Source organism: Mus pahari, chromosome 7 (assembly GCF_900095145.1).
Source record: "Mus pahari chromosome 7, PAHARI_EIJ_v1.1, whole genome shotgun sequence".
Lineage (NCBI taxonomy): Eukaryota > Metazoa > Chordata > Mammalia > Rodentia > Muridae > Mus > Mus pahari.
Genome location: NC_034596.1, coordinates 42,238,751 through 42,265,340, shown reverse-complemented (window position 1 = coordinate 42,265,340; position 26,590 = coordinate 42,238,751). Strand labels below are relative to the sequence as shown.

The following is a 26,590-nucleotide window of genomic DNA, read 5'->3' as shown; positions in this document are numbered from 1 at the left end:
TCTTGTTACAGATGGTTGTGAGCCACCATGTGGTTGCTGGGATTTGAACTCTGGACCTTCGGAAGAGCAGTCGGGTGCTCTTACCCACTGAGCCATCACACCAGCCCCAACAGACCATTTCTTTAAACCATAAATTCAACATGAATTCCATGAAACAAACGTTATTTTTATCATGACACCAACCAACTTAGGAGGGCTTCACATTCCAGGACTCTGGGGTAGAAGAAGTGCATCAGGAACAGGTGCTGTCTAGTCTTTACTCTGATGCTCCATAGTCATGGCTCTCTCTGGAACTGTTTCTAGAAAGTGCATATCCCAATCTATATCAGCACCAGACAGCTTCCCTGGTCATTTGATGTACAAAGTTTATTTGTGAAGAAACTGTGTAGAGATTTTCATTCTCAGTAATAGTATTAAAATAACAGTAAAACCAGAAAAGACACTCTCAAAACACTGATGTAGACTATCTAAGGGACTGACTGTGAACACAAGGGACGACTTATTCACTGAGGTGTGTTGATGATATGCTCGCTTGCTACATAAGACTGGAGATACAGACCTAGAATAGTACAATAGTTCTTAGTGTATGTAAAGACCCTTGGATAAATATCAGCATGTGAAAAATAAGCAAAGGAATAAATGAGTAAATACATTTATTAAGGTATGGAGAGATAGTTAGTAAGCTAAGGAGAGCCAGACAGAAGTTTGAATTTGAGAGAGAGCACCTTCTAATGGTCAGGATCACTGGGGTTAGCCTAACCTTAGCTCAAAGCCAAGCTCCCCTCTAAGCTGATTCCAACATAACGCAAATCACTTAAAGCTATGTATCTTAACTTCCACATTGGTACAAGTGGGCATCCCAGCATCTATTCAGGCGGTGAGTGTGAAGGTTAACTGAGCTAACAAAGTGCCCACAAAGTATCAGCCTTCGTTACTGACCAGAAACCAGCCCAAATGCTAAATCCACCAAATCTTCACCAGATGAAGCAGCATTTTTCTCTTAAAATACATAAAAGGGATCAAATGCAATCTTTATGTGATGAAGCCCCCAATCAGTGGTCTGCACCAAACAGCGACCCTGATAACTTACAAAGGAGGACTCAACGCGCCACAATTCCTAGAAGTCTAACAAGAGGTCATCCAGGAAATGCAGGTCAATGTAGTGGAACAGGGGCCATGCAAAACCAAACAGAGAATAAACCCTCAACCTCAGTTTATAATCCCTTGTGATTAATTAACAACCTTACAGCATCCACCCACCAGCTGTATCCTTGCTCGATGCCTGACCCCCAACTGAGGACTATAGCAGTCTAATGCAAACTGTGCTTCTAATTGTGCAGTGGGCAACTGTGGCTTGGCTAAGCAAAGCTCTTTCACTCCCCTCCTCTCTGATTAACTAGATGGCTTTATAAATCCTCTTAATAAGTTCATTTGTGAAACCCAAGGCTAGCAGCCCTTCCTTCCTGCTGCTAAGAGAGCTCAGCTGCTAATCTTTGGATGTGACCCATCAAAAGAGAATTGTTTCTATAAAAAAACATATAAATCTGCTAAATTGACAGAGAGTGTTGAACTCACGACTCTAATTTAGCAGTGTTGTCCTAGAGTCACAGGAGTGTAAGGCAAGCAAGTAACTGATGTAACTGGTTTATTAAAAAGCAAAATCTTTACGACTGTCACATAAGTACTGAATTGGATAATTTCCCACAGACCAGTGCAGAATAACTAATAATTCACACAATCTTTTTTTTTCTATTTATTTCATGTATGTGAGTACACTGTAGCTATCTTCAGACACAGCAGAAGAAGGCATTGGATCCCATTACGGATGGTTGTGAGCCACCATGTAGTTGCTGGGGATTGAACTCAGGATCTCTGGAAGAGCAATCAGTGCTCTTAACCTCTGAGCCATCTCTCCAGCCCAATTCACACAATCTCTATTTCTACAAAATGACTTACATATGCACTATGGTTATTCTCATTGCAAGGGAGAGAGTTATTTTATAAAATCACAAGGTCACTGAGAGTCACGTCTGGGAACTTGCTCTTAGGTTTTCTGATTTTAAATCCAATTTTATCTCTCTGTGATAACTAGGGTGCCCACGTCTCATGTTGTCTTTTGGCTGCACACCTGCCTCTCTGTACATTGGACAGGGAATCTGCAATCAAAATGTCCCATGTTCCTGTTGCAGTCAGTTATTCACTGGGTCCTGCTCACTGGATGTTCTTTGAGATATCTCTACACAGCTGTGATAAATACCCCAAATCACCAATGTAAGAGTTTGATTCTGGCTTATGGTTTCAGAGGCTTTTGTCTAAGGTCACCTGGATTCACAGTTTGGGGCCCTAAGACGAGGTAGGTCATTGTGTCTGGGTGCACTCAGGGGTGGAAAGAGCTTCTTACCTCATGTCAGCCAGAAAGGAAAGTAAGAGACAAGGAGGGGCTTCACTCTAGTACCTCCTTCAAGGGCATGCCTAAAGAATCAGCTCACCCAACTAGGCCTTGCTTATCAAGCGTTCTATCACCTCCTAATAATTTCACATACTAGAGACCATCTTAGGATGCCTCTGGTGCACATTTAAGACCCAGTCAGAAACAGTAAGGGGAAATGGTAAAGCAAGATTCTTGGTTTGGCATTTAAAATGAAACAATTGGTGGTAGTTGCTATAGGAACTGTGTGGTGGCTATAACACTGGATTTTAGCAGCCCAGGAAGGGCTGGTGCTTTTTCTCTCTTGGTGGGTCTGGAATCAAATGTAAGTCTTTCTAACCCACTTGTAATAGCTGCTACAAGCTACAGGTCTTCAGCTCGGCCTGTCAATGTTTGCTGCTTCCCATCCAGGGGTCACCTCTTCTGTTATGTTCTGCCAATGGCCCCTCTTACTCTCTTGTAGTGCCAGACTTGCTAATGTATGCCCTTATTTGAAATGCATAGTGTGACCTCTGCTTTTCCACTGCATTTTGCCTTATATATACCCATAACAGTAATAATCCACTGGAAAAGGATGAAAATATTTGTAATTTATTTGAATCAAAAATAAATAGAAATAATAAAGGCCTGAATATTCCTGCAATAGGCAGTTCATCCCCAACCCTACTGGCCTGGTTTGAGGAGAGCGACTTACACTTAGGATTTTTTTTTTTTTTCCAGTAAGCCTGTACAGTCAAATCTGTTCTCTGCCGGTCTGGAGGCGGCCCTTGTCTCCTGAACCACTTTCCATTTCTTGGGAATGCTTGGTTGATACTTCCTGCCCCACAGTCATCTCTGGTGACAACTTGTCTGCCTCATTCTTGTGCAGTTTCCTGTTCATTAACTTCTGGCTCATTATACCATTTGCCTAACGTCCACATTTGCATACCCATGCATAAAAAGCATTTTGTCTATAGCAAAGGGGGCACAATTACGACATATATAATTTGGAACAGAAGCTGCTAATTACAACATGGGTTAACAGTGGGAGAAAAAGTGATTAAGTAATTGCTATACTGTCAATGTTTTTTTTTTTTCCAGCTGTAATTAAATGTACAGATTTTACCTTTTTTCTTTATTAAATCTGAAGGACTATATCACTTAGGACTATTTGTGTGTGTGTGTGTGTGTGTGTGTGTGTTTAATTTATTTTTCCTTCTTGTGTAACCCAAACTAGCCTCAAACGCATACTTCCCCACTCCCACACCCTTCAAGCTGGGATTGTAGCATTGTGCCACTATCCATAGCTTTTTACTCAAACAACAGCTACAGTCTCTTGAGAGCTTCCTGTGTAGTCAGTCCATCATACTTTGCATATGGTAACTTTTCTCTAACTCTCCCAAGTCAAATGTTAACATTTTACACATAGGAGAAGTAAGCCCAATGTAGTTATTTTTCCACTCTCTTAATCTATTTGCAGACCTGTAGCAAAGTGCCACAAAATAGGTCTCTCAGAAGCAATGGAAACTTACTTCTTGCAGTTCTGAACACTGAATTCCAAGATCAAAGTACCTGCAGTATGGTGTTCGCTTAGGATCTGGTTTGGGGTTCACAAAGTATATACAATGCACCATCTTACCATGTCCCCATGAGATGGAAAGGGTAAGGGATCTCTCTCTCTCTCTCTCTCTCTCTCTCTCTCTCTCTCTCTCTCTCTCTCTCTCCCTCCCTCTCTTTCTCTCTCGTTATTTTATGTATTTACATTTCAAATGTTTCCCCCTTTCCTGGTTTCCCCTCTGCAACCTCCCCCTATCTCATCTCCCCCTCCCCTGCCTCTATAAGGGTGGTCTGCCACCCACCCACCCACTCCTGCCTCACCGCCCTAGCATCCCCCTATGCTGGGGCATGGAGCTTCTACAGGACCAAGGGCCTCCCTTCCCATTGATGCCAGCTAAAGCAATCCTCTGCTACATATGCATCTGGAACCATGGGTCCCACCATGTGAACTCTTTGGTTAGTGCTTTAGTCCATGGGAACTCTAGGGGATCCGGTTAGTTGATATTGTTGTGTCCTCTTTAAGGGCACTAGTTCTAAGAGAGCCAGCCCTGTCCTCATGACCCGGTCAGCTTCCAAATGTTCCATCTCCCACTTCATCATGGTAGTGGTTAAGTTTCAACATAGCCACCAGGGGGACACAAACATCTTACTACAAGTTTTGTAGCCCTTACTTGTTGAGATAGCCAGGACTCTGTCATCAGATCAGACTATCTGCTTTAAATGTATACACTTAAGCTATTACCAAACTGACCATACTGCCCCCTTTCTCTGTCTCTCTGTTTTTGTCTCTGTCTCAGTTCCTTTTGTCTCTCTGTCTCTGTCTCTCTCTGTCTCTGTCTCTGTATCTCTGTCTCTCTCTATCTCTGTCTCTGTCTGTCTCTGTCTTTCTCTCTCTCTCTCTCTCTCTCTCTCTCTCTCTCTCTCTCTCTCTCTCGCTGCATTGGTCACACCTACTGCTGTTCCTCTATATGTCAGTGTCTAACAGGCAGCAAGCAGCACAGGGCAGAGCCTTTGCAGGGTGAGGAGTAGAGGTAAAAGTTGGGGTTCAGGAGCAACTGAGCTTCTCCATTTGTCTTACAGGATTCACACTGAATACTTTCCACCACCCCAGGGCCCGTAGGTAGCCTGGAGGAAGTAAGCTTGCACTGCTACCCACGTGCAAAAGTCAGCATTTCAGTTCCAGTGCTTTAGAATAAGGAGCTTCAGCTGCTTCTCCAGAGCCACAGGCCTTATCCTCACAGCAGGCAAAGCTGGGCCTCTGGACTAGTTCAACGCAGGCTATTTCTTTCTTTCCAGATGTTAAGTCTTCTTTTGGGGCGCTGGCCTTTCTTTCTCCCTTTCCTAATAAAGCATCCTGATAATCTTTGGTTAAAAATGACTGAAATGTTGAGTCTCTGTAGCAGCGCATGGGGATAAGACCTCTAACGTTTCATTTTGACACTGTTCCAAGCATGTGGGAAATAAAAAAAAAAAAGGGTAACTAAAGGTGCCAGTGCAGTATGACATGCATGTAACTGAAGCAGTGCCAGTTGACCAGATGTGGAATTGTATCTAGAAAATCAAGCCCTAGCAACATTCCAGTATTAGCCAGTAGGTCATGTTTGATGGATTGATGGATTCGTTGATTGACTGATTGATTTGCAAGAAGGAGCTACTAACAGAAGCCTAACATCACATGCATGATGGGAATAGGGCAGAACTTGAAAATCAAAAAAAAAATTTTTTTTTTTTTTTACTGGTTAGTTCATATTGTTGTTCCCCCTACAGGGTTGCAGCCCCCTTCAGGTCCTTGGGTACTTTCTCTAGCTCCTCCATTGGGGGCCCTGTGTTCCATCCAATAGCTGGCTGTGAGCATCCACTTCTGTGTTTGCCAGGCACTGGCATAGCCTCACAAGACGCTGCAATATCACAAAAATGTTTTTTATTGTGGTCATAGGATACAAATGATATTCAATAAAGTTAATACACAGAACACAAAACTCACAAGTTGTAGAACACTGTCCCTATTCATAGTTATTCTTACTTTTTTCTTTTTGTTGTTAGTTTTCATTTGAGAGAAGTTTGTGTGTGTGTGTGTGTGTGTGTTTGCACACACGTGTGCACATGTGTGTATCCAGTTTCAGTCTGGCCTGAAACTCACAGTGTAAGTCTTCAATCTCTTTTAAAAAAACAATTTATTTTTTGAGAGAGAGAGAGAGAGAGAGAGAGAGAGAGAGAGAGAGAGAGAGAGAGAGAATGAGAGTTGGGGATGGAGCTATACATGTGAGTGCAGGCACTCTTGTGGTCCAGAAGAGGGTGTTGGATCCTCTGAAGCAAGAATTACAGTGGTTGCAAACCACCCAATGTGGGTGCATGAAATCCAACTGGGTCCTCTGGAAGAGCTGTAGGTGTTTATAACTACTGAGTTATTGCTCCAGCCTCTGGCCTTCAAATCTTTATCTTTCTGTTTCTACTTTTTGAATGTAAGAATTACAGGCAAATGACATTAGGGTCACAGATGACTCTTGTACTTTTAAAAAATATTATTTCAATTTATTTGTTGCTGTGCATGTGTAAGCACACATACAATGGAACATTTATAGGGGCCAGAGGGCAACCTTGTGGAGTCAATTTTCTCCTTCCACCTTTACATCAGTTCTGGGAATTGAACTCAGCATGCCAGGCTTACACAGAAAGCACTTTTACCTGCTGAGCCAACTCAATAATCCCTAACTCTTGTGCTATTAAGACTGTCAGTTGGGCTGGAGAGATGGTTCATTGGTTAAGAGCACTGACTGCTCTTCCAGAAGTTCTGAGTTCAATTCCCAGGAATAATGGGAACCAATACTCTCTTCTGGTGTATCTGAAGACCATGACAGTATACTCACATATATAAAGTAAATAAGTATTTTCTAAAAAATTATTTTAAAAAATTATCCAAGTTAAAAATTCATTGAAGAAATTCTAGGAAAAAAACAATAGTTCCCTTCTCCAAAAAATATACATTTCCTTTTTCCATCATAGAAACTATCATGACTTTGACTAACTTCTTAATATTATTTTACATAACAAATTTTGTGTTTTATAAAAAAGAAAAGGAATCCAGGGATATGTTTGGTAGAGGCACGGTATGGTGAGGTGGAAGGGGGTGCCTCCTCTAGCCCACACCGAGGCAGGCATTCCTTCCCCCTGAGGTACCAGCCACATGAACGGTATAGTATAGAATAAGAGTTTATTTAGGGCATGGGAAGGGAAGAGAGAGAGAGAGAGAGAGAGAGAGAAGAAGAAGAAGAAGAAGAAGAAGGAGGAGGAGGAGGAGGAGGAGGAGGAGGAGGAAGAGAGGCCAGTCTTGAACACATGAAGAGATGGGGAGGAGAATGGGGAGAAAAGGGACAGAGAGGAAAGAGGGGAAGAGAGAGAGAGTGCAAGAGAGTAAGAGAGTGAGGAGGGGGCAAATAGCCCCTTTTATAGTGAGTCAGGCATACCTGGCTGTTGCCAAGTAACTGTGTGTGGAGGGGGGCAGAGTCTAGAAGGAATGCAAATACCAACCAATATCATATTTTTATCCAAGAAGAGCTTTAGCCAAAATAATACATTTCTTTGAGGACAAGGCTTTTAACTTAAAAATACATGGCTGTGCCCATTGAGAGCCTTGATGGTATCATAAGACAAGCGCCCAAGCAGCCCTTACAAACTCATGATCAGCCTTTAGCCTGACAAAGCCCATGTTTGTCACTGGGACACTTCCCCAGTTTCTCGTGAATGAGTCAATGACATACTTCAAAGATTTGGGAACAGTTTCTGTTCTTTTTGAAGAGCATTTGTTCTCTGAAAAACAAATGCTAGATTTGTTCATTTCCTTCAAAAATGAAAGGAACATTTCTTTAGATGGTTTTCCAACTCCACCTCTGCGTTTCGACAATAGAAAGCCATAGAACTTCCCCCTGCTGACAGAACTGGGGAGTTAGCTGAATTCCGAACTAAGTTGTTCTCAGACCTGGAAGGTACGGATGTTAACATAAAACTGAGACGAATTTATTTAGCTAGCAATATTACCTGATGAAGGGTTGAAACTTTCGAGTCGCCCAAGTCATCATTTATTTATTCATTTTCCACTGAGCAAACTAAGCTTGTACTACAGGCAGTATTCTTGGTGTTGGGACACACTAATGAAAAGGAGATTGAAGTTCTTTCACACCCCCCCCCAAACTTTATATGCTAGTTTAGGCAAACCAGATATAAAAAAGTAGACATTGAATTATATAATTTGTTAGTTGGCACTATGAAGAGAAGATTAAAACCGAAGTGGGATGCTATGCTTCAAGGTGTATATACATGTATATTATACCTGATTGCCCAAGATCAGGAAATAGCCCACCAGGAAGTGGTAGCTGAAGAAAGACTGTGAGCTATAGAGACATAGGTAGGAAACATGTTCTAAAGAAGGAAAACCACAGTAAAGGAATCCCGATGTGTTTGGCTGTGTGTAAGGAAGAAGATGAGGGTGGACAGTGAACCTAGAACATGGTCAAAGAAAGGGAACTGGGGATGGAGGGGAACTAAAGTCAGGGCACAGGCCTTGGGTTTGAACAAGGACAAGGAAGAAGTAAGCAACATCAAAAATGAGCTACTAAGTAGGAGATAAAAGTGCTTATTCACTGTGATCATTGCTCCTAAGACATGGCCAAAAGGATTACAATTCAAGTTGGTAGGGAACTTGTGAATGAGTGGCTTTACTGTGTGATGATGTAAAGTGCTCCAGGAAGAGGACTTTCTCCCCACCCCACCCCCCAAAACACAAAACATTCTCATGAACATCTACTAACTTAATATGGCAATAAGGTTTTACTTCCTTTCTATCAGATCTCAAGGCCAGAGTCACATGTTAAAACACACTGACTCTATATGGTAGAGAGCAAGAGTGGAAGGAAGTCACTGCTACAGCAGACAAGAGTTGATTTTTTTTTTTTTGACTATTTAGATTTAAGACTTGATTTAAGACTGTTCCAAGATGAGGCACCCCCATGGGTTAAGTAACACCCCAAATGCAACAAGATAATGTTGCACAATGGATATGAAGTTACTAAGAAGAATCACTAAAGACAGGGCGATGCTTACTGAAGGCAGTCTGGACTAGATACTAAAAGGAGAAAATGAGGAGCATTATCAGTTAAAGGGTAGGTATTATAACGTTTGTTGTTGTTGTTGCTGCTGCTGCTGTTCATACACAAAATTGAAAAACTGTGTTGCTGAAGATAGTCCAGGGAGAGTTGAAGCCTAGTTGAGAAGTGAGCTCAGAGGAGTTTAACAAAAGTCTGGAAAGGTCAGAATCTTCAGCAATTATTTACAGTATTTAGTTTCATTTGGGGTTATTTTTACATATTCATTTTTAGCACATATGTGATGGATTTTCATGTATTTATTATGTATTTTGCAGCATTCCTAAAATATCCTAGGATATTCTTTGTGGCTATAGGTTTCTAGGGTTCTTCTTAAGCTGTATATTTGTATATTTGTTTCACAGACCAATAGTTTTTGTTTTGTTTGTTTTGTTTTTTAAATCAAGCAGTTAATTTCTCAAGAAACAGTGATCATCAGCTGCCTTTAAAATCTGGAGGAGCTATAAAGTTGGATCAGAAGTTAAGGGCAATTGCTATTTAATCATGAGGACTGGATTTCAGTCCCCAGTACCCAAGAAACTAATGAGACATTACACAGGAGTGTATTTGATCGCTCACATACATACACATAAACAGATTATAAATCTTCAAAATAAAATGATAGAACATGACTGGAGTTCCAGGAAAGAGGGACATGCTGTGTGATGAAGGAGCAAGGTCAAGAGGTTTTGCCATATTTCAAGGCATAGATCTGTAGTCCCATTAACTGAGGATGCTGAGGCAGGAGGATGACCCAATCCTGTCTCAACACAAAACAAAACTAGCAAGCTTCCTGTTACTATAGTCCAAACCCATAACCTATGCCCAAAGCACACAAACACTAGCCTCCAATAATATCACTTTTTTTGAGACAGAATTAGCTGCAAAGGATATTAGAATGCCCAAAACCACTGCTACCCACCATATAAGTAGGGAACACTCCTAAGCACATAGCACTGTTGGACTTAGAATTTATTTCTTCTTTCTGTAGTTTCCATTTATTCTCCATGATGCCCTTGAGCGTAAGATGGCTGGTTAGAAACATGGGTGTGGTGCAACCATTTTGACAGCCTTTGGATTTATTATTCAGTATGAAAAGACAAGAGGGTAATAGCTTTGACTTTTAGAGGAGACATTATTTGTCATGTACCTATGACACATTGCCCAGTACTCCTGAGGCCAAATGCTGCTCTTATGAACTAATTAAGCATCTTGGTGAACTCATTTCTCGCCCAGGCATATGTGTGGTGAAGCAGATGTACTCTGGAACTTGGATTGTGGCAACTGATTCTTTGAATTACTGTTCACAAACTGTGTACATGGCAATGCACATAATTTTTTTTCATGTGTAAAATGAAGTAAATAAATATTAGGCCACTTGGAGGATAACATGAGATAAAATACACAGTGTACTTACAATGTGTAGTACACAATAAACCTTAATAAACAGTGACTATTATTGCAATATTAAAGTCAATTTTTAAAAAATCCCTGGAAATGTGTAATTCTATTACAAACATATCATTGCCTACACACAAATTTAAATCTTCCCCAAACTTCCGTTAACACAGTTTTGGGAATAGACTAAAATAAAAAGAAAGAAGAGGTATATTAAAAACAACCACTTAGGGATTAGTTTTATTATTTCTAACTGCTATTGTAACACTATGGTAATTTCCCCTTATTAAATATTAAAGAAGGGCCATCACCACCGGGAAGAAATTAAAATATATTATATGAAATTAAACTAATTTGTCTTTATGGAATATAGTGCTAGAAGATCCCAGATGGTAGATGGTATTTTTATAATAAACATCTGTTTTCTTAAAAGGATCATTACATCACGCATATGTCAACAAAAGAGAGAATAAGGCCAATGCATCCTGGATGGCTTGAGACCTCTAAAGGAAACATGCTCCTTCACATGGTGTTAAAGAGACACGCTGAAATGCTTAAGTCTATTGAACACACCTGAAAAGAATGGTAAATATTGAGTTTTGTGGTGCATACTAGTCAGGAAGAAATATAAGAATAACAAAGTAACTGGAAACTTATATCACATCCTACTCTATAATCTAGAATTTCTCCATTTCCCCTAATTTTCTTGAATATCAATTAGGGAACTGACTTAGAAGCATTAGATGCTTTCTGTGTCAAGAGAGTTCAGGTTTGGAAAAAAAATAATTTTAAGTTCATATTTTCTTTTTTTAAATTTTTTATTAGATATTTTCTTCATTTACGTTTCAAATGCTATCCCGAAAGTCCACTATACCCTCCCCCCCCCCAGTCCTGCTCCCCTACCCACCCACTCCCACTTTTTGGCCCTGGCATTCCCCTGTACTGGGGCATATAAAGTCTGCAAGACCAAGGGGCCTCTCTTCCCAATGATGGCCGACTAGGCCATCTTCTGCTACATATGCAGCTAGAAACATGAGTTCTGGGGGTACTGGTTAGTTCATAGGGTTGCAGACCCCTTCAGCTCCTTGGGTACTTTCTCTAGCTCCTCCATTGGGGGCCCTGTGTTCCATCCAATAGCTGACTGTGAGCATCCACTTCTGTATTTGCCAGGCACTGCATAGCCTCACAAGAGACAGCTATATCAGGGTCCTTTCAGCAAAATCTTGCTGGCATGGGCAATAGTGTTTGCGTTTGGTGGCTAATTATGGGATGGATCCCCGGGTGGGGTAGTCTCTGGATGGTCCATCCTTTCATCTCAGCNTCAAACTTTGTCTCTGTAACTCATTCCACGGGTATTTTGTTCACTATTCTAAAGAGGAATGAAGTATCCATGCATTGGTCTTCCTTCTTCTTGATTTTCTTNTGTTTTGCAAATTGTATCTTGGTTATTCTAAGTTTCTGGGCTAATATCCACTTATCAGTGAGGGCATACCAAGTGAGTTCTTTTGTGATTGGGTTACCTCACTCAGGATGATATTTTCTAGTTCCATCTATTTGCCTAAGAATTTCATAAATTCATTGTTTTTAATAGCTGAGTAGTACTCCATTGTGTAAATGCACCACATTTTCTGTATCCATTCCTCTGTTGAGGGAAAGCTCATATTTTCAATCAAAATATAATCAACTCAATTACAAAAGGCCTGTTTTTATTTTTGTTTTGTTTTTTAGAAAAAGAAATGATTTTATTTTATATTTTTCTTAAAAATTTTTTCTTATTGGACTATATAAAGTTAGACATCATTGAAGTTTTGGCTTCTCATTAAATTCTTTAAAGAATGAAAAAGAAACTGTATAAGATCCTCTATATTCTATAAGGAGAGGCAAAACTTTTAATTGCAATGAAGTATATAAAACACAGCAGAAGAAGACAGTGTGGTTTGGGCAAAGGTGACACAGACTACAGTGAGCACACTGTGTGATCTTAGGAACTGGACAATGGTCACAGGTGCTGGTGAGGTGGCTCAGCAGGTCACAGCTAAAACTCTGAAACCTGTGTTTGATTCCTGGATTCCTGTAAAGGAAAGAACCAGCTCCACAAAGCTGTCCTCTGACTTCCGCACTTGTGCCATAACATACCGGCACCCACCTACCCAAAGCACATCACACACACAGAATAACAATACATAAAAAATTAAAAATGAAGTCTTATATACACTAACAAATACCTCCCATTCTGTTTATCAAGCAGGTGGCTAATGACAAATTATAAGAGCAATTAATTACAGATGTCAAAGTGCTCCCTGTGTTAGCCAGATGCAGAACAATGCCAAATAACATGCGGAAAGCAAATGACAAAGTGGTTCCCTCCAACAGTAAGCATTCACAGAGACTAAATAAAGCATTAATGAAATTCACCAACAATCTGGGCAGATCACTACAGTGACTTTTAGGACAGGATAAATCAAAGAAAACGTGACACTAGGGCCATGTAAAGTGATGAATGTCAGCAGCGTGTGGGTAGAATGATGTGGATGAAAGCAGGCAGGGTGTGCCCGTTGATGGATTGTGCATGGGACAAATAAAAGGCACCTCAAGTCAGATTGGGTGTTTATTCCACTTTTTTCCCCTTGTTCCATGTAAATAAAAACTAGAAGGGAAATCAGAGAATTTTCTGTTCGGGGTGGAATATGACAATTTTCCACTTGGGTGGGTAAATAGAAAAATGAATGAACAGCATAACTGTGATTACGAAACACTCCAGAGTCCACAATGAAAAATTGATGGATATAATATGTTATTTTGGCACTTAAAATTATGATCAGGTGCATTTGTGATGCCGGGCTTTGACTAGGAGAGCTTATGAATCCCCTCTGCCCTCTGCATGTCGCTCTAGGGGAGGGGTTTTAAGACTTGGGATTCATCTTCATGCGTGCCCTGGGGTTCAAATGTCTTTCATCTTAACAAGTCTGAAAGAATTATTAAGATGGAAATGTTTCACAGGAATATCACTTCAATCATTTGACACGTGTCCGACTAAGCACGCTGTCCAAACAGGGAGCACAAAACAAAGAGCGGAGGAAAGAGAGTGCAGCTCCTTCTGTCTGTTCGACTCCACCTGAGATATTGTCTCAGGCTGGCTTCAAGACGTGCTCTCTGTGGTAGTGGGAATGCTGTACTCTGGTTCCCACTATCCTTAATTTTGGTAAATAATTTTTTTTATTCATATTACTATTCATATTCATAAAGAAAAAAAAGTCATTTGGTGTGAGTGACTCCCATCTAGGTCATTTCATTAATAACAATTTTTAAAGGACACTTTTCTCATTTCTACAACCAGTTCTTTTCTTGGTGATGATTGATGACATCCATTCTCTTCACATGGGGTCCCTGAAAAATCACATTTAAAAACACATACCAGTTTGGGGGACACGGTTCCATGAATTCCAGAAGGCAGAGATGTCCCAACTAATATTACGTTACCCTTACATTTACTCCTAGATTTACTTATCTGTTTATTTATGAGTGATATTGGTGGCTGTCTGCTCTTTCTAATATTTTTCCTCTGAACTACATTTGGAACCATGTCTTCCTTACTTCAAATCTAGTCGAAAAGCCTGGAAAGTTCCTGCAACCTAGATACCCCCATCCTTTGAACCCACTGAGCATTTTAGCTTCTACCACACTACTTCAATGCTATTCTACGATTTCATTTCATTTACACACGTATGTAAGCAGTAGAACTGTGCGTATGTAACTAAGTAATCCAAGTAGCCGAAGGGCAAGTGCCACATCTGTCTGTTTGTACTCCCAACAGCTCCCCTTGTTCCCACTGTAGTATATAAGAAGCAATCAATAATGTCTATTAATAAAAATGGCCGTGGGATAGGTGTTAGATATAGGGCCCATATGTGAGGGTTTTATTTTTATTGAAGAAGTGCACAAAACTTCACAATGGATTTTGATTTTTCTCTTAACAAAATTATTAATGGGTTGACCTAACTCTGTGTGCAGTGGTTGTTTCACTCATCCAGTGGTTACTGAACAAGCTATTTGGAAGAGAAAAACCATTTGACTCTCAGCTGAGGGAAACCTCCTTTGTAAAAAAGTCTGGATTTGGTTATTTGCCCTTCCTGGTGAGGGTTTGCATATGTCCTAAGTATTGAATTCCTTCACAGCTGAAAGCAAAGGCTCTGCAGTAATTAAAACAACTGGATAGAATTAACAAGTACATTATAACGCAGTGGTTTGAAATCTACTCTCTCACTAAGCCTGACGATTGATTCAAGGAAGGAAAATTCGAGCATCCAAAGCTTCTCAGAAAAATGAAAATGGCTATCAATTTGTCACAAAGCTGTTCTTTGTAACCATCAACCATCAAGAGAAAATGAGAATACTGTGAGAGGAAGTTGGAGGGAAGTTTTGCATAGAGAGCAACTAGTTATTTACGTTCAACTGCTATTTACAAAGCATGAACTAGGTGCTCAGAGTGGGTCGAAGGACTAGGATGTATCTACATTTTCTACTGTATGGCAAAATTCTATCTATCTTCCAGAGCATGTAATAGTTGAATAACTTACTATTTTACATGCCAAGTCTGCTTTGTATCGATGTAAAGTTGTAGCTGTTTTCTTTTAAAAGGGGGAAATGAACTATTACATAATAAAGAAATGTTTTATAGGACACTTGGAGCTTAGTTATATTTTCCAGGTCATGCAAGCATTTAAATGTGGTAGTTTTGTCTGGTTATATTTGTCAAATTTCTTCTCCTTTGTATGCCCCAGGGAACAAAAGTGTTTAAGAAAGTCCATTTGCTCTTAGCTACATCTTCTATGTGCTTTTTGACTAAATAAATACATAATAATAGAAATTTCTGAAAACCTTTTCCCTGTTCCTCTTTAGGTTGGACAGTCCTGTGCTATTTATTTATTTATTTATTTATTTATTTATTTATTTATTTCTATAACATGTTCTGTGGCCTTCCCTTCCCTAAGCCAACAGTTCTGTCAACAAGTTTCATGTTCAGTACTGTACCAGAAGCTTCACAGAAAGATGAATTAATCATGTTCAATGCCTCCCTTTGTCTAAACCCATCAGTTCTTGTGGAATTTAAGCAAACTAAGAAGATGTGTGCCTAATTGCTATGTGAATTCCATATATATAGTCACATTGCTGTACTCTCTTTAAGCATTTCATACAGTAAAGGTAAAAAAAAAAAAAAAAAAAAAAAAAAAAACCTCCTGGCTACTTTTACCAGATGTCCTCCATGTTAACTGTATGATAGAAACATCTATTTTTTGCACCTGGAGTTCCAAAGACAGTCTTATGAAAGTGTCATAGTTAGGATTTCATTTGCTGTCTTGAAACAGCATGACCAAAAACAAATTGGGGAGGAAAGAGTTAATTTGGCTTACACTTTCTCATCTCAGTCCATCACTGAAGGAGGTCTGGACAGGCACTCAAACATGGTAGGAGCCTGAAATTACAAGCTAATGCAGAGGCCATGGAGGGTGCTGCTTACAGGTTTGCTCAACCTGGTTTCTTAGAGATCCCAGGATCACCAGCCTAGGGGTGGCTCCACTCGAGACTGACTGAGCCCTCTCACACCAATCACAAATTTAGAAAACCAGCCTCTAGGCTTGATCACAGCCCTATCTTTTGAGGCATTTTTTTTCCACACTTGAGGCTCCCTCCTCTCAGATGACACTAGCTTGTGTCAAGTTGACATAAAAATTAACCAGCACAGCAAGAAAACACCACAGGACTAAATCAACACGTTATGTTCCTTCCTATGTCCTTAAGTATTCTTGTGAGACAGAGAATGGGCATATTTTAAAATATGTTCATTTTAAATGCACATCATCAAATAACACAAGTTGTATGTTCTATGAACTTCCAAAGTAGACTTTTAGATGGGTTTGTGCTGATATCTATAGATGGAATAGTCTCCTCTTATCCCTCAGAATACAAAACTGCCATTCTTTACCATTAATGCCAAGACCTAAATGAGGTACATATTCATGACTCTTGCTTCTCTATAATGGTTTCACACAGTAATATTCCACACAAACTCACTCTTTTTCAGGGTGGATTTCTTTGTTCTATGGATTTCTTTGTTTTATGCCATGCAAAAGCAGTCTTTCTGAGTAACATGGATGATTTCCTCCATTACAATACCATACAGTTGGAGAGGATCACCCCCGGAGAACTGGGCCATTTCTTCCATGCCCTGTTTTTCTTTGACCCATTTTCAAACAGGGTGCTTTGATTCTTTTAGCACCTCCGCTAAATGATCGGAAAATATTCAAAGTAGCAATAACATTCTCATGTCCTGAGGAGTAAGACATAAGAAGACCAAGCCGACTAAACAAAGTCTGAGTTACCCTTCAACAAGCTATTAGCAGGGCAGAACCATATTCAGATGAGTGCTTTTGGAAACAGTATGAGACAATATGTTTTAATGAGGATTCAGTATACAGCAAAAGAATTCCCAACCCTATGGAAATGACTTAGAAACGGAATTACACTGGCCCCTGGCTGGGCCCAGGGAAGAGTGAGTTTCCAATGGAGACACAGGCCTGTTTACACAGCTTTCTTATCATTCCAGTGCAAGTTTCTCCATATGACCATTTCTAATATTTTTCTCCCTATAAAAAGTTTGAAAAGAACAAAAATGAAATGCAGGACAGGAGTACCCAGAGGGCGGCAAATGCCACCAGGAGTTTGAAGACAGGGAGAGCTTCTCCCTGTGAACTTTAAAGTTTATCGATTTCCTACTACTAGATCAGACTGAAGCTGTTCCAAAAATGCATTTTAATATTATAAAGGTTTAATTCATGAGGGTGCTGGTGGTGTGATATAAACACACAGAAGGCCCATGTGCAAATGAACCTGCATGAAGAAGGCTGCAGCTAGTGAGGAGGCTCATTGGACACACCTCAGCTGCAGTGGCAGCTTATGGAGGAATCCGAGGAACACATTAATCAACACGTTCAAGGAATGCATTAATCAACATGGCTATGAAGGCTGCCATGCCCTTTTGTTTAACTGTAGCATGCTAAATACCACAGAGCATCCATCTGAATGTGAATTTCCACCCTGCTGCAGAAAACAAAACCCTTCTCAACATTGGCTCTATGTACCATATCCTACTTCTCTCTCTGAATAGAAAGCATTCTCTCTCGTGTTTCTAGGAGTTTATAGACTTGCTTGCCACAACATTCGACCAGAAACAAAGAATCTTTACATAAAGACTAAGTTAGACAAAAGCTGTAGAATTGTCTTCTGCAGATATGAAAACTTGAATCTGTCCAAGGGAGGGTTTTTTTTTTTTTTTGCCTTTGCCTTACAAAATGAATGCTGTCACAAAACGCGAAATAAAACAAAACCAGGCAAAGGAAAACATAATGAATAGGAGAGGGAAGCATCTATTTGTGTATGCAGTCAGTTGTGACAGCGACATACTGTATTACCAGCAGGGGCCTAGGCCTGGTCTCCTGCTCCACACTGGGCTTCATTTTCCTCCTGGGTAGTTCCCTAGATAACCCTCTTGTCAGGATTCAACACCCTCCAAAAGCAGCCAGGGATGAAATGTCCAGATGCTGGAAGGGAAGGACATGATAACACCCTCCCGACACCTAGGCATCAGTGCCTCTGTGCCTCAAATACACACAGATCTGAACTCGGGAGGCTTAAAGCATCCCTGGCAGGTGTCTCGTACCTCGCAGTTATTAAAGTTCACTAAAGGATGGTTTGCGGTATGTGAATAAGAGGTATAATTAACTATTATAATTTGAAATAAAGTTCCTTGTACAGGCTAAGTTATTTTAATAGAGTTTACATCTGCTAAGAATGAGGGCTACATCAGGTGGCTTCCCCCAGTATGGTATACTTTTACAGTCATTAAAATGTCTTGCAGGTCACTAAAGTATCCTGAAAAGACTACTGAGGTAACCTTATCTCATCACTCGCTCTAATTCTGGTGACCCTAGAAAAAATTTAAAAGCTGAAAGCCAGAGGTGCAGCAGGAGAAACAAATCTGATCCAGTTGGTGTCTGCCATGAATTCATCGCAAAGGTCACTGCATCAACCATACTGTGCTCCGATGCTAAACTGTTGGACATTTCCCGTACAGAAAAGTGTGTCACATAACCACCTCCTTCCAACTGCAAAGCAGACACGTCTCTCTACGAGGCTACAGAAGAATGTGGAGTAAGAGGGATTCATGCGCATGGCAGATTCCTTACTGGATCCTAACAGTGATTGTTATTGCTGCAAAGCTGTGACTCCATCTTTCTCTTCCAGTCACCATTGCATCAGCATGGGTCCAGCTCGCACCCAAGACAAATGCTGGTGTCTTTCTTGAGACAGCTTCCAAATATACTTTCCCAGCGCTCAGAAATGGCTACAAGACTGATCAGACAGAAGTAATGGAAGAGGGGTAGGGGCAGGCTGTCCAGAGAGGGGGGGGGGGGGAAACAGTGAGTTCCAGAAGAATCCTGAAGACAGAAGAAGGGGAGGAAAGGGATGCAATTAATAAAAGTGTCTCAATTATCGATGCCACTCCAGAGATAAGTCTTAGAAAATGTATTAGAATTCAGCCTCCCTACAGAAACACTGTGCATGAAGTTTAATATAATTCTATATAACTTCAAGACACATAGCTCTGCTTAGACTTCACACAGAAATGAACAAAGGGATTGATGGGGAAGGAGGCTTCAGTGAAGAGTAGGGCTAGGAGGGGTTTGGGAAATGGATAACTAACACTAGGAGAGCCACATGGAAACTACCATTTTATAAGATTCCTAAAAGTAATCGTATATAAAATGTTTAATTGGATGGAGCTAGGAAGACGGTTGAGTGCACTTGTTCTCAAAGAGGACCTGCATCCTGTACCAGAACTCACAACCACCATTATCACCAATTCCAGTTTTGAGGATCTGACAAATTCTTCTGACTTCCATGGTCACCAGACATGCATATCACACACACACACACACACACACACACACACACACACACACACACACACACACGTGCTTCACAAGGAGAAGCTCTCCCAATCTTCAAACTCCTGGTGGGAGTTGCTGCCCTCTGGATGTCCTGCATTTCATTTTTGTACTTTTCGAACTTTTTATAGGGAGAAAAATGTTGGAAATAGTCATATGGAGGAACTTGCACTGGAATGATAAGAAAGCTGTGTAAACAGGCCTGTGTCTCCATTGGAAACTCACTCTTCCCTGGGCAGGGATTCATGGGCCCAGCCAGGGGCCAGGACAATTCCATTTCTAAGTTATTTCCATAGGGTTGAGAATTCTTTTGCTGTATACTGAGTCCTTATTAAACCATATTACCCCACATATAAGTGTGTGTGTGTGTTTAGGAAAAACACCCACAGACATAAAATAAGTCAATTTTTAAAAATTTAATTGGAATTCCCCTACACAGGTGATAATATTCCTCCAAGAAACCATTTCATGGAGAAATCCCAGTGCCAGATGTGATATACTACCCTTCTAGCTGTTGGTCAGCATTATCCCAGAGACCTTCCAAAATAACATAAACTGTTGGCATTTGTTCTTGGTTCCCTACCGGAAATTAATAGTTGACTCTATTGCCGAAGACAGCATACCCTTTGGTCCCAGGACATGAAAAACATCAGTGGAACTGATCAAGAACCTTCCTACCCTCTGGCTAGCTTTCCTGATATTGAGAGGTGCTATGTAAGCTTATAGGGAGAAAAATCATCATTTTTACCAGCTTTAAAGTCTATGAAGTAAAGTACACCTGTGCAGCAACATATGGCCACTGGTGCAATAGTAGCATAAATCTTATAGGAGTGACCAATTGCTTTCTGATGGTATGTAAGGGCTATCTCACAGGAGGAAATGCATTCCTGGAACCGTAAATCGGGTGACAAAAGATGATGGTGATGGTGATGCTGCTGCTGCTGCTGCTGATAATGATGATGGAGAGCTTATACATCCTAGAGGTGAACCTATTACTATCATTTTGCTAAATGAACACAGTATCAAACTACCCTTTAAATTTATATCTCTATATCGACAGAGTAGAGCAGCTCTCAGACTACACTAAGAGAAGGTTCTCAGTGTAGTGGACAATGGTCAACTCAGAAACTCACAATTTGTCAAAGTGTAGAAAAGAAGTGTCAGTAGAATGCTAGACGCGCGCGCGCGCACACACACACACACACACACACACACACACACATACATATCCTCCTTCTTCCCACAGCTTAAGAGACCATTGCAGAAGACAAGAAAGATTATAAGAGCCAGAAGTCAGGAAAGACCAGAGCAAAAGTCTGTTGTACTTATGAACTTAAGAGTTGTTGTTTCCAGCCACAGGATCAAGCCAGTCACTATTCCAACATGGACTGAGGGATGGGCACATGAGCACCATCCTAGCTGAGATGCCATTGGTGGGTCACGGGTTCTAAAGGAGGAAGACTCGGTTTTCATTAAAGGTATAGCATCTAATAGGTCAACTATGTTCCAGTGGATGCCCCAAGAGTATATGGTCATCACAAATAAGACAAATAAGACTGTGGGTTACTCTTTTAAAAGAGTACACTGTTAGGAGTAGGTGGCAAAGGGAAGATAAATCTTAGAGGAGTGAAGAGGAGGAGTGAGAGGTGATTATTATAAAAATACATTGTAAAAATTCTCAAATAAATAATAAACATTATATGTATATGTGTATATAATATGTATTCATTTACTGAAAAATGGACAAGAAAAGCTGGGGAATACTCAGGATGGAAGAACAGAATATTACTCATTGCAATCATCGGGCTTTCAAGGAACACTTCCTGTGTGGTGAGCAGCTCATCTGGGATGTGCTCGCTGTGACCACCATAGAGGCAGAACTCATGTGCAATACCTCAGAGATGCTGTCCCTTAGTTACTTGAGATCTGGATCTTGCCCTCTTAATACATCTGGTTAAGAGAGAATTAGTAACCACAAGGAAATGGTGGTGTGATTTTCTCTGTTACTAAATATCAAGTAAATTCAACTGGTATAAAATAATAAAGACACTTAGACCTCTGTCTTTGTTTTTGTAAATTCTATGATTCTCAGAATTACTACATTATCCATGAGCTTTCCACCTTCCAGTTTTGTGAGACCACATTTCTTTTTGTGGATAGTTTGTGCTTCCTGAGTTTGATTTGTATCTAATAACATGGGATAAACTTCTCAGCTTTAGATTCCTTCCTTGTTGGGTAGGTTTTCCATTAAAATAGTTGTTTCCATTTACAAATCAGCTGAAGTATAAAATCAGATCTCCCTTTCAGTTTATTACCCATCGAGCATATGAGTACCATTCTCCTATGATGAACAAACAACTGAATCTCACAAGTCCAAATGAAGAAACAACTTTCAGGTCATCAACAATTAAACAATTCTAATCGCCTTTTAGACTGCTAGAGTTTTCCTTTCCCACAGCCTGCCAAGTGTGACCAGTCTTTAAGATGCATGGACTCTTTTCCCCATGCAGTAACATAGCCATGCTGGAAACTAGCTTAAGTGTGTGATTGCAGGAGTGTTCCTGCTCTTCACATTAGCAGATTAAAGAAATTCCACCATTTGAGTCTTGCTTTCAAATAAGAGAACACTTACACATTAGGGTAAATGATAAATCTGATTATATTCAACATGAGACATGAAGAGACAAGAAAGATCTGGGAGGGATGTTAGCTTCCCAAACAGTCCACAATTCTGGCATCTCACATCTTTCAGACACTACAACACATTAACAATTATGGGAATCTCAACTGAAAACTAAGTTACTGTAATGTTCGCCCTCCCCTCCACCCCCAACTTTCTTAGTCTAATGTCAGAGGCAATGGCTGAATAGCCTAGGGACATTCTGAACACAAGCATGCTTTAGAATTCCGGGAAGTTTCAGCATGTCTTTGTGAGGCAAGGGACAAAATTTGGGAAGATTCTCTGTGTTCGGTTTTTTGGCCAGATGAGTCCATTCACAAAGACAAAAATGAGATATTTCATCAGCTCTAGCAGCCTGCCAAGAGAAAGTTCTCGTTAGTCACTTAAAAGGCTAGCCAAACAGATCAGCAAGAATGTATTGAAAAAGGTGAAATTCAGCCTTTTTGCTTCCTTCGCTAGAAGACAAGAGATTCTTTAAACCAACTACTTTTTAAACAACAAGAAAGAGAAAATACATATCCTGCCAAGAAAATCCCCTTAGAGCTATGCCACAGTATATGGGAGAGCACTCAGGTTATGTCAAATCACTGCATCCTTCCGGTACAACCTCAAGTGACCCTGAGCATCTCTTGATGCACCTTGCCTTCTGGTACAATCCTCATTCACTAGGAACTACAACTTGAAAGTAAGCACTTGCCTTTGCTTGCTTTCTGTCTCTCCTAGCAAACACGCTCCAGACTATTTACAGAAGGCTTGATAGTGTCACAGGCAATATTAATTTCTGCACCACTGATTTGGGGGGGGTCTCTGATGGTATTTTAGAATACCACAAGAATCCATCACATGAAATCAGTTTCCAGACAACACAATGATAACAAATTCAGCTGGAGGCATGAATCATTTCCTCTTAATTACAAAATGACATCTCAATAGATCAACTCTTCTCAAGAACAATGGGCAAAACATGCTGGAAGGACTTTTGCCACCTCAAAATCTTGCATGCAATCTTCTTAATTAAACTCCATGAGAATTCATTTGCTTAATTAAACCTATGAAGTACAGAAGCAGACATCTGAACAACGGGGGCCTTATAATTCTTTAAGAGAGCTCTTGTTGGTTGAGATCTAGTTCTCTGAACTATGTTCCTGATTTCCACTTAAGATATTTTTCACCAAGTGAAATAGACTACAATAGGTGGCCTTTCAGAAGGCCACACAGGCCAAGCATGGTCTGTTATGGAGTTGGTAATCCTACTTGACACAAATGGAGTGGGGAAACAGGGGATAGGAAAGGACTTGCCAGACAGAAGACATACTTCAAAGTAACATTTAAACTCTCAGGACTGACCTTTCCCTTATTTCGAGATACAAGAAAAACAGGATGCCATATTTTCAGATTTTTGATATTTTTTCACATGTAATAGGAATGATTTTTAACCTTCAGTTACTTCAGGAATTTTTTTTTTATGAACAGTGCTATTTTCTGTGATTAAAGAGAAATGTTTGAATAAAGCACAAACATTACTTCCACACAATGACGAGAGAGCAAGGCTAGGTCCTTCTCTGTGTATTTGATCTATTTTCTTTGACAAGTGAGATGATAAATGACTCTGCATTTGTATTCTCCCTTCCTGTCTTTTGTCATGCTCTCTGATGAAAAGCATCAGACACGATGCTAAGGTTACACAATCACATATTTTATGGTATAACTCCCTTTACAATCTTAAATATTATTTAAAAAAAATGCACATCCTACCTTTGAAGTAGGTCTTCTTACCTGAAGAAGTGGTATTTCGTTTTAATTCCTTAAGTCAAAGGTTTTCTTAGCATTGCTCTGTGGATAGAAAAGTGAGGGGTGGGAGGAATGTTAATAAGACATCAGTTCCCATCAATCACAGTAGATTGCCAATAAGTTAACAGAGTCCCTGATGGGACACACAATCGCAGAGAGAGCCCTGCGAGGAAGAGAAATTATGAATACATTTGCCAAAACATCTCTCTGTTGGTTTCTATCAAAAGTGACACCAGGGAGGTGACGAGGGTGACTATACATCACATTAATGGATTCTAACCTGAAGAGTCAGTCTGAATCCAATTTGGAGATAGAGGATTGTTTAGACAGATGAAGAAATACAGACAGTTGGGCAGATATATAGTCAGACAGACAGACAGACAGTGTGGGAAAAATACTTTCTGGCTGTGTGCTTTTGATTGGTAGTTAGGTTTTCTATTTAGGAACATAGGAAGTCTTTTGCCTATATCTGTATGCCCTACCTCTCAGTGAGGATTATCATGAGCTGAAGAAAACAGCTAAAATTTGAGGAGAAAACTCACACCTGTACCAATGCAAAAGCTCAGTCACAGGCAGCCCCTGACTCTGTGATCCACAACTCCTCTCCTCTGTAACCTCCCCATTTCCTAAGCAAATACACGGGAGAAGAGTTAGCCAGGGAAGGACGCCCTGGCTGAGAAACAGAGCACTCACTGAGAGCATCACATCTCAGCCTTCAGACAAGCAATTCAATGCCACCCAAGGATTCCTAAGGGAGCATTTGTATCTTTTTGGACTTGGTATTTTTGAAAACAGAACTCACACCATCGACCACTGAAAACATCTTTCAGAGAAGGGAAACAAGTATCAATTCAGCCACCCTGGGCTACAGTCAAATGTTAGGGCATCATGAATCTCAAAATTACTCCAGAAATGAAATAAAAAGAGGATTGCAGCGAGTTCAACTGCTTCGGTTTATGCATGGCTTATGAAATGTTATGTCTTAAATTTAAAAAAAAATTCTTTACCTCACATGTAAAGCTATCTTGATTTTCTTTGAATTTAATGCATTATTATCTTATCAAGGCAAAACCTTTCTGAAAGTCAGTGTTTCTTGGAATATAAAACACAGCTTGAAAGTAATAAACATTTTCTTTCCTTAATATATGATAACTACATAAAAATGGTATGTTGGAGAGAGTCTATAAAAAATTTGAAGCTGGGCTGGTGAGATGGCTCAGTGGGTAAGAGCACCCAACTGCTCTTCCGAAGCTCCGGAGTTCAAATCCCAGCAACCACATGGTGGCTCATAACCATCTGTAACAAGATCTGACTCCCTCTTCTGGAGTACCTGAAGACAGCTACAGTGTATAATAAATAAATAAATCTTTAAAAAAAAAATTTGAAGCTCTGTCTTCAGTAACAGCTCAATAGATACACTTGAGATATATATATATATATATATATATATATATATATATATATATATACACACATTGCAATGCCTATACATCTAATATAAGATAAATAAAAAAATAAAGCTTAAATCAGACACTCCTACTAGAAATTTCAATTCACTTGCTGATGGGGCCACAGCTGGAAATATCAGAAGCCTCTACAAAATACAGCATTATAGAATATTGTGAGCTTTCAGACAAAGGTATATGTCATTCTACAAGGTGACTTTCTACTGGAAGACCACTGACTAGAACCTCAAAGATGAATGAGAAAAACATTCTGCATAGAAAGACCATTAGGTACAAAGTAAATAGCAAGGGCAAAGTGTGGAGAGACTACCAACAGAGCAGTGAAAGCCCAGAGATAATGGAGAGGATGGCGAGGTGGTACCTCAGACACCTACGGGCTGTAACTAAAAACTGGGGAGTTAAGCAATGAAAGATAGGTCGATGAAAGTAAGGGTGTTGTTGTTGGTGGTGGTGGTGGTGGTTTTGTTGATTTGTTGTGGTGGTGTTTTTGCTTTGTTCTGTCTTTTTGAGATGTGCTACTCAACAGCCAATGAGATGATATTCTGGCCCAAACTCTGTCCATATAACAAGTTACACATCAATTCAGTGCAGGCCTGTCATCCCAGTATTTGGGAGGTTGAGGTAGGCGTTGTCAGAGAGTAGCAAAACCAAGACAGAATTAGAGGCAGTCAAGGGAAAAGGGTAAACTAAGTCAAAAGCTTCAGAAAGGCTTCGTAAGTACCTGTTCTGTGGTCGCCAGTAAGAAGGATACAGCCTTGAGTGGCAGCTCCCCATGGCCCTTACACATCCAGTCACTTACACTTCTAACACAGCTAGTGTTCAAAGCCACTGAAGTTCCCCATGCCCTCTTTGTGGACTAGGGTTGAGTCTCCATGGTTCCTATCATGAAGTCTTCCATGGTTTTCCTGACAAGAGGCCTTTGCTCACAACATTTCACACAGATGTGAAAATGCTGCACTATAGGCTAGGGGAAGAAATGGCTCTGAATAGAGATTTTAGGCGAGATAAAAAAGGAATAAGGGGGTAGGGAGGAGGTATGGGATGTGGAATAGTTAGAGGGTGGACTGGGGGGGGGAATAAAATCTGGAGTAAGAAAGAGACAGGGGGAAGGAGGGAGGGAAGGAGGGAGGGAAGGAGGGAGGGAAGGA

General features: G+C 40.3%; 1 protein-coding gene across 36 annotated transcripts in view; it reads right to left on the bottom strand.

Annotated features, from left to right (window-relative positions):
- Nrcam (neuronal cell adhesion molecule) overlaps window positions 1-26,590 on the bottom strand; it is a 266,233-nt gene that overhangs the window by 119,320 nt on the left and 120,323 nt on the right. For 33 of the 36 annotated variants that reach the window (XR_003844257.1, XM_029541069.1, XM_029541066.1 and 30 more), the window contains one exon: window positions 23,962-24,018. The gene's annotated coding sequence lies outside the window, so the exon portion shown is untranslated. Of the gene's footprint in view, window positions 1-23,940; window positions 24,019-26,590 lie in introns of all 36 variants that reach the window. The other 3 variants (XM_029541067.1, XM_021202477.2, XM_029541071.1) reach the window with 1 other exon arrangement.